This window comes from Grammomys surdaster, unplaced genomic scaffold (genome assembly GCF_004785775.1).
Source record: "Grammomys surdaster isolate TR1022 unplaced genomic scaffold, NIH_TR_1.0 172, whole genome shotgun sequence".
Taxonomy (NCBI): Eukaryota; Metazoa; Chordata; class Mammalia; order Rodentia; family Muridae; genus Grammomys; species Grammomys surdaster.
Window position 1 is genome coordinate 5515997 of NW_021604620.1, and position 9126 is coordinate 5525122.

Sequence of the window (9126 nt, forward strand, 5' to 3'; positions counted from 1 at the left end):
TTTTTTTTTTTTTTTTTTTTTTTTTTTTTTTTTTTTTTTTTTTTTTGGTACAGTAACAGGAAGTTCCAGGTGTTGCTATCACTCAAAATTCTTTTATTCCAGTTCTTTTTTTGACCATAAATCAATTGGGAACCATGCCATGAGTTCTGTGGGGATTGAGAGCCCCAGGTGGACCAATAGGCTTAAGGTGGAAGCCCATTGGCAGCTTCCCTTCCCCTAACCAGGACTGAGGCTTCTGTCACTGTGTGGAAGGCAGATATACCTGATGAAACTCTGTCTGACAAACTGTGGGAAAACAGGGATTTAATTTTTTTTAAAACATTTATATGATTTTAAAAGAATTTTGTCAGCCGGGCAGTGGTGGCACACGCCTTTAATCCCAGCACTTGGGAGGCAGAGGCAGGCGGATTTCTGAGTTCGAGGCCAGCCTGGTCTACCGAGTGAGTTCCAGGACAGCCAGGGCTACACAGAGAAACCCTGTCTTGAAAAACCAAAAAAAAAAAAAGAATTTTGTCTTAGAAATACACTTGCAGCAAAGAGCTTGATAAAATAGAATTTTTGCAGACATTCCAATAAACCAAACGTGTTTAGCTTCATAGCATAGCACACTGAGATGCCCACCCTGCTTTGTATTTTTTATGTGTTCTTTTTTTGTTATATGAAACAGGTTCATACTCTATAGCTCTGTTCCAGCCTGATCTGGAATTAACTCATAGCATCAAATTTAAGGTATTTCCCCTGTCCCAGCCTCCTAAGTGCTGGCATGGTAGGCATGAGCCTCCATGTCAAGGCTAGGCCCTTTAAGATAATCAGTGTTGGTAGTTGTTCTTTCCTTTCCACTGTTTTTCTTCCTAAAGCATCTTTTGGGTCATTATGAACCAAGCTATTGAACTAATCTTAGCTGGCTAGTAGGTGGGAAGAGAAGGTATGATGCTAAGTGTAGATCGTGACACATGAATGCCGAGGTCATTAGTGAGGCATGGCTTTGGATGTATCTGTCTTTAAGACTTCTTGGGAAAAGGTCATTGAGAAGGGATGCCCTTGCTTTGAATGTGGTTGGCATCACGTTCTTCTAATAGGGTCCTGGATTGAATACAGAATGAAAAAAGAGCAAGCCAGTTTAGCATCTGCCTTCTAGTTTCTTGAGCTACTGAGGTGTGAGCTCTCAGCTGCCTCCTGTCCTTCTCCTGTCTTCTGATAATTGTGCCCTCTGACCAGAGCCAAGATAACCCCCCCTTTACTTTCTTAAGTGGCTCTTCCTTAAGTTGCACCTATTTGGTCACATCAATGTGCAAAGTAACTGATGCAGAAGATTTGAAACTCACATCCATCCCTTGCCTTCAACGACCTTACACTTAGGGGAAGGAATGGCCTTGTCTGTTTCAGTTGTTGACAACAGTCTACAACATCAATTGGTGTGCTGGTTAGTGTTAACCATCAATCTGACACAGCTTAGAAACACCTGGAAAGAGAGTCTTACTGAGAAATTATATAGATTAGTCTGGCTGTGGTTATAGCTTTGTGGGATTGTCTTGATTGTTCATTGATGTAGAAAGATCTAGCCTATTGTGGGTAGCACCATTCCCTATTCAGGTTTCCTAACTATGGAGGACAGAAGAAGGCTAGATGAAAGGAAGCAGGGAGCTGAGCACCTTTGTTTCTCTCTGCTCTTAACTGTGGATCTGATATGACTATGAGTTCCTGCCTTGCTCCCCTCCCCTGATGACCATAACCTGGTATTTCAACAACAACAACAACAACAATAACAACAACTACAACAAAACTTTTCCTCCACATGTTGTTTTTGTTCAGTTTTAAGTGAAACTAGAACACTTGGGAAGCTTATAAAGTCTTTGCAGGGTCTGGGGACCGAAAATTATATGCTATACACTGAAGTCAGCACAGCTGGAAGACATGCCCACTGCAGGATGGCTGTGCTGATTTACAGCCCTAAGCAGGGGCTCCTGCCAGAGTTGACACAAAAGAAGACACACTTGTAAAACAAGGCTATTTCTGTTAGTTCCCGAAGACAAATACTCCCTCCTTTTCTACCCTAAGCCTCTCATGGGTGTACCTCCTTAGAAAGATATAGGTCACATGCTCGTCAGAGTGTAAAGAACTAATTGTAAAGAACTCTGGGAAATCTGTTCTAGGTTTCAGTCTCTGCCACAGGGAAGTTCAATTAGAAGGTTTGAAACATACATGATGAAGATGTATCTCTACCACAAACAACAGAGTAAGAGTTCATCTAATAACCACAATAAACTATCCAGTGTTGTCCCTTTTGGTGGCTACTAAGGCTATGGAGACCTTAGTGTTGGCATGAGTCTGCAGAGGAAGGGCAACTATGTAGAGCGCCATGTTAGAATATGGTCATGCTAGCATCTCAAAGGCTTTTGTGGTTACATTAGGCAGGATAGGATAGGCAGGTAATACAGAAACAAAGAGCTTACCAATCGCAGTGCTTTGTGCTATGGAGGTGGCTGAGTTCTAAAGCATGTGACTTGTAAACATAGAGACTATGTTAGGGTCCCAGAATCCACAGGAGAAGCCAGACAGAGTGACGCACGTTTGTAGTCCCAGTGATGACAAAATGAGAGGTGGGGCAGGTGCATCCCTGGAGCTCTCTGGCTAGCTAGCCTAGTTTATTTGGCAACATCCTAGGCCAACAACAACAAAAGGAAGACACTCAAGGAAGGTCACCTTAGATTGTCTTCTGCCTTCCACATGCACACACCTATACATATATGTGCATGCATACAAGCAAACAGGAAAATTTTAGTGGCTTGATGCAATCATACAAAACTCCTAAAGGTTTGATCTATGGATGAAATTAGTAGAACATTTGACAGTCTAGTGCAAGATGAAACTGCTTTTCAAGACTTGTCAAAACAGTGATAGCAAAGAGCTAACCTGAGCCCCTGAGCTCGGGGATTTGAGTCACATACCCTGCTGTATCCGCATGTCCAGGGTGCTTTATGCTCTTCCATGACTCAGTGATTTAAATAGTTCCAGTCTGCACCATTAGGATGTGCCCATGACCTTGCCCATGTTTGCCACAACTGGGCAGGAGGTGGAGGAAGGCCATAGAGACCCTTCGCTGCTTCAGCCCAGCTCATTGGGTAGAACTGGTCACATGGTCTGGTCATAGGGTGTCCACCAACTCCCAGCTAGGCAGTAGAGTCTCCTATCAATCCTAGAAGGGTTAGATGGGATTTCGTGGTGAGCATACATTAGAACCCAAACGATGAAAGTTGCATCTCCGTTGCTGCCTGGAACTGTTGTTGGCGTCTGAGTACTGGTGAATTTAGTGTGGCTTAGCAAATTGACTGCTATGTTTGCTTCTCCAACCAGTCTACTTTTTGTATGGAACAATTTCAAAATAAGAAATGCTCCATTAGTTAAAACTAAAGGAAAGCTTTGGAGGAGTTGAATAAAGTGGTTTAGAACAAGGGAAATGTCACTGCTAAAGCGAGCATGTGTCTTCAGATACACATATATTTATCTTATTGAGAAAAGAGCTTTGTGCTTTGGATGCCCACAAGTTTGAGGACCTGAGTTCAGAGCCCAGAACCCATGTTAATCTGGGTGTGATGGTGCATCCTGTAACCACATGGCTGGTATGTGTGTGTTGTGTGTTTGTGTGTGTGTGATTGTGTGTATGTGTGTGTTTGTGTGTGTGTGTGTGTGTGTGTGAATTTGTATGGGAGAGACAGGCAGATTCCTGAAGCTCACTGGCCAGCCTGGCTAACAGAATCGATGAGCCTCAGATAGAGAGAGAAACCCTGTCTCAAAATGTACAGGTAGAGACAAGTCAGTGAAAGAAACTCAATAAAAACCTTTGACCTCCACCTAAATTTACACATATGTGGACACCACACACACACATACACACACACACACTCATACATACACACATAAACAGACACATAGATGCACACACACTTACACACACACATACACACTATAAAACTAAAAAGGACACATGAGGGGGAAGGTGTTGATGGGAGAGGGGGTATGAATGATTGGACAGGGAGGGCACGGGGGATAGGGGAAGGGGATGATGAAGGAGAGAAGAGAGTCAACAAAAACAACTTCTGTTTGAAGATGCCATGGTGAAACACATGGCTTTGCATGGTGTGTGTGTGTGTGTGTATGTCTGTGTGTGTCTGTGTCTGTTTGCGTGTCTCTGTGTGTGTGTCTATTATCTGAGTGTCTGTGTGTATACATATCTTTTTAAGGAGTTACCAGTCTGAGGAAGTAAAGGTCGGTATCTGCTTTTCTGCTCGTTTGTACAAATGGCCTGTGCATTTAATTTCAATTACGGATTTTTAAGTCTAATTTGTGTGTGTGTGTGTGTGTGTGTGTGTGTGTGTGTGTGTTATATGTAAGCATGTTCAAGTGTGTGTGCAGTACACATGGAATCTCAAGTTGACACTGTTGTCTTTCTTGATGGTTTTCTCCTTTCTGTATGAAGTCAGGATCTCTTAGTGGAACCTAGAGGTAAATTCCAATATTGTTTTCTCCAGCCCTGACCTTGAGGACTGCTACAACTTTTTAAACCACTGTTGCATGACCCAGCTAAACTAATCCCCAGCTTAAGCTAGGGGACCCCACAGTTGCCACGTGACCCAGCTGTACCATCCCTAGTCATAGGCCAGAGGTCTCCATAGCAAAGCCTCAGGACATGGTCATGAGTTCTCCTTGAATGGCCATTAGTAGCCTGGTTCTGTATTAATAGCATGGTTCTACATTAGCACTGTGTGACAGCCCTTGGTGCTTGGTGGAATCTGAATGAGTGGCTGAATGAGTGTAAGCCAGATGCTTCATATGTTAGCAGAACATGAAGTGGCTGGGACAGGAAAAGGGGCTGGGCTGTAAACCTCAAATCCCTCCTCACTGTGACCCAGCCCCTCCAGAGAGACCACTACCTCCTAGAGGTACTACAACCTCTGGAAACAGTGTTGCCATGGTGACTATGTGTTCAAAAGTATGACGAATCATCTGGAGGATACTTTACCAAGGAAACCAAAGCTTGATACAGGAAGACATTGGGACATTATGGGTGAAAGACCTCAGAGGACCCAACTTTAGACACAAAGAGATATGTGTCCTAATTCTTGGTGAGAACTGCAGGCCAGCAGAAGCTGCAGAGCAAGGGCCTGCATCTGGTGGGTCAGGTCCTGGTGGAGAGGCTATTAGAGGCCACAGGCCAGGATGTAGAAACATCATTCGGCAGAGAGAATTTTATAGATTGTATATGGCATCTTCATGGAGCCTGGATTTCCCATGAGTGACCCTTCTTCAGTCATGAGCAGCATTCACAAGCTCGATGAGTGACAGCCGGAGGAAGTACCAGTTAACTGGGGCCTTGAAGAAAATACAGGTTAGCACGGTAGCTTAGAGGGAATAGCAGGTTGTTGTAATCAAGAGGATTTACTTAAACAAAGATAGAAAGGGTATAAATGCATGATATTCTGGACACTTAGCAAAACAATATATTAAAATCAATGCATTGCGAGAGTCAGCATGAATTCTAAACAGGTCAGGCTGACTTGATGCTACTTCTGTCTTTCATTTTCAAACAAAGGTGTAATAAATGTTTTACCAAGTTAGGTTATAAACTTGAAGGCTCAACCTATTTCTTTTATTTCAAGCTACAGACTCAATTGGTAGAAGGACAGCCCTTTGGGTTAAGTGTTCAAGTGTTTTAACTAAGCACTTCCTTGGCCTGGAAGTGTAGCTTTAATATCCACACACTTCGGTGAGTGTTGTTGACACTCAGATTCTGAGGCTGGGAGAAGACTCAGCGGGGGAAAAAGCACTTTCCATATGAGTGTGCTGGTCTGAGTTTGATTTCCCAGAACCCATGTAAAGCTGGGTATGGTTGTGTGCATCTGTAATTCCAGCACTTCTGTGAAGAGACAGGAAACAGACAGGAAATACCCTGAAAGCTTGTGGGCCAGCTAGTCTGCCATATGCAGGAGGAGGGGGTATCAGGGGAGGGAGGTGTGCTAAGGCTGTGGGTTTCCTAATTTCACATATGAACACACACAGACACACAGACTCACAGACAGACAGACACACACACACACACATACACACACACACACACACAGTGTAGATTTTGATTAGCTTGGTCTGACAAGGATGGAAACTTGAGATCTGTGTTTCTCATAAGCTCGAGCTGGTGCTGAGGCAGTTCATCGTGGCCAAGACTCTAAGTAGAAAGAAGTAAATATACTAAAGGGAACGAGCTGGGTAATGAACGAGACTGAGTTTTACAGTCAGAAAGGCCTGAATATTTATGAAACCTAGGAGCTGCATGCTTACATGACTCATTGGGGCTCCTTGGGCCTTATTTACCATGATTTTCAGAGAGAACAAGGGGTTACATGGGTGGGATTGGAGGAGGAAAGGCAAGGAGGAAATGATTATATATATATATATATACATACATATATATGTATATATAATGTATGTATATGTATATATGTATATATGTATGTATATATACACATATACATATACACACATATGCATATACATGTACACACATATGCATATACACACACACATATATGTATATATCATGAACCTGCCATCTCATGTATATCCCTAACACGTTTGTTTTCCTTAGACCCATTCCTCTTTCCCCACAGAGTCCAGCACTCAGACTTGGCACAGTTAAATGTATTGATAATAAGTTGTGTGGATACATACTTGTGGATGTCCATGATGCCTAAGGACCAGAAGTTCTAGTTTTTACATCTGTTGCCTTCACATTAATGCTATTGCAATTTTTAAAGTATTTTCTTGAGTTTAACAGTGAGATTAACAAGGTTTTAGAGACAAGAATGTTAGTTGTGTGTCATAAGATCCACGGCTTACACATTACTAAGCAGATACAGGAGGTTTGTGGAAGAACAATACAAGAGTGTGCTGTGCTGTCATGATGAATACTTCCAAAGGAGGAGGTCAAAGTCAGGGATCCTGGCGGGAGAGCCATTCCAGGGAGAGGTGTGTGTCAGCTGGCTCTGACTAAAACCCGTGCCCCGGGGAGACCCTTCCTAACACCTCTGTAGTACAAGAAGTTTTCAGCTTCAGGATGAATTGCTGGACTCCTTAGCATGCTTTACTAAATGCAGACCTTTGTGAGTTCACTGCAAGGTTGTTTACAACGTTGCCACCTATGAATTTTGCCTAGTTCTTAGGCCATGGAACTCTCACTGGCTAGAACATGAAGTATCCCTTTGTCAGTAGCAATTGCATCTGGTCCAAAATAAATGAGGAGGAGCCCAGGGATAATATTAATCCCTGCAGGTGTGCCAAGATGAGGATTGTGATTGCTCTTATAGAGGTAAAACATGGTCTATATAATAAGAAAGGTTCATGTTGGGCTCACAGTGGCTGAGGTGGGATTCGCCATGCATCTTAGCATGTAGATCTCAGTGCATCTTACATGGGAATCCTTGCAAGGATCGTGAGTGACTCAGGATAAGGCAGTTGGATAATGGGACGGCCCATTGAGTATCCACTACATCGTCACACATAATCATCACACAACATCACACCACAACAACTTGGAGCTGCTGAGAAATGGAAGTAACAGATGGTACCCATTGAAGTATTGCCATAAGCTTTTATTGGTAAATGTGTGTATCGTGTACCTGTGAGATAAATAGTTAAAAGTGAAGTGAAAAACAAACAAACAAAAAAGGGAATGGTAGCACATATTTGCTGTGAAGAGGCACCATGACCAAGGCAACTCTTATGAAAGCACACATCATCATGGCAGAGAGCATGGTGGCATGTAGGCAGGCACTGGAGCAGTAACTAGGCCTACATCCTGATCCACAAGCCAAGAGAGTAACACTGACTTGGGCTTTTAAACCTCTAAGCCCACTCCCAGTGACACACTTCCTCCAGCAAGGCCACACCTCCTAATCCTTCTAATTCTTTCAAATAATGCCACTCCCTGGGGACTAAGAACTCAAGTATATGAACCTATGAGGGAGCAGGCATTCTTGTTCAAATACCACAGGAAGCCAGAGGCTAAGGGTGGTTATCTTCATCAATCACAAGCAACTATTGTTTTCTTCTTTGAGAAGGGTCCCTTACTGCACTGGGAGCTTAGTATTCGGCTTAACAAGCTGGCCTGTGAGTCTCCACACTCCTAGGCACTGGATTACAGATGAACACAGCCAAGTCTGACATTTTTGTGGGTAACAGGGGTCTATAATCCGCTCTTTATGTTTGTGTTGCAAGCTTTTACCACTAGGGCCATCTTCATGGCCACTCTTTGAACTTTTAGGCACTTTGTCCTGTTTTTATGTATTTAGTCAGGGTCTCATGTAGTCCAGGATGAACTCTATATAGCTTAGGGTGACTTTAAACTTTGGATCTTCCTGCTTCTACCTTCTGAGTGCTGAGATCGTGGCTTATGTAGTGCTGGAGAGAAAGTCAAAGGCATGAAAGCTTCCTCTCTCTCTCCCTGACAGTAGCTCCTTGTGCTTTTAATAAGTGCATCTCATTATCTTACCCCCCGTTATTTTCAGGATCAGCTTCTGCTGATAGCATTTGACAAAAATCAATAATTATGTGAAGTGATGTGTTACATTCTTCACGTTAAAAAAAAAAGATCATGAAAGCAGTTATTGACTGTTTGCATCTGATGGTAATGGAGGTTGGGTTTGACCTGTTGCTGTACCCATAGATAGTTAATTCCATTATCATAAAGAAAATGAGGCAATTAGCCTTATTTATAGACAGGCATTTTAACAGAGGGACCTGATGGTGCAGGAGAACACTTTCTCCAGTTTTTTAAACACAATTAGGAGAGTCCCAGGTAAGAAATCTGGAATGGAAATCATCTCTAAATATGAGTTGAACTCCTTATCTTGTCTATCATTATCTGCGTGGGAACAGTTATGGGATCAATATATTCAGAAGCATCATGAATTTCCTAACCTGTTCAGCTAAGCCTTCCAAGACTCAATCATATTATAGAAAAATTTGTCAGCTTTATATAAAAATCCTAGTGTCATAAACTGAGGCTGTAGCTTGGTTGGTAGAGTGCTTGTCCAGCATGCATGAAGCCCTGGGCTCCGTCCCCAGCAATGCATA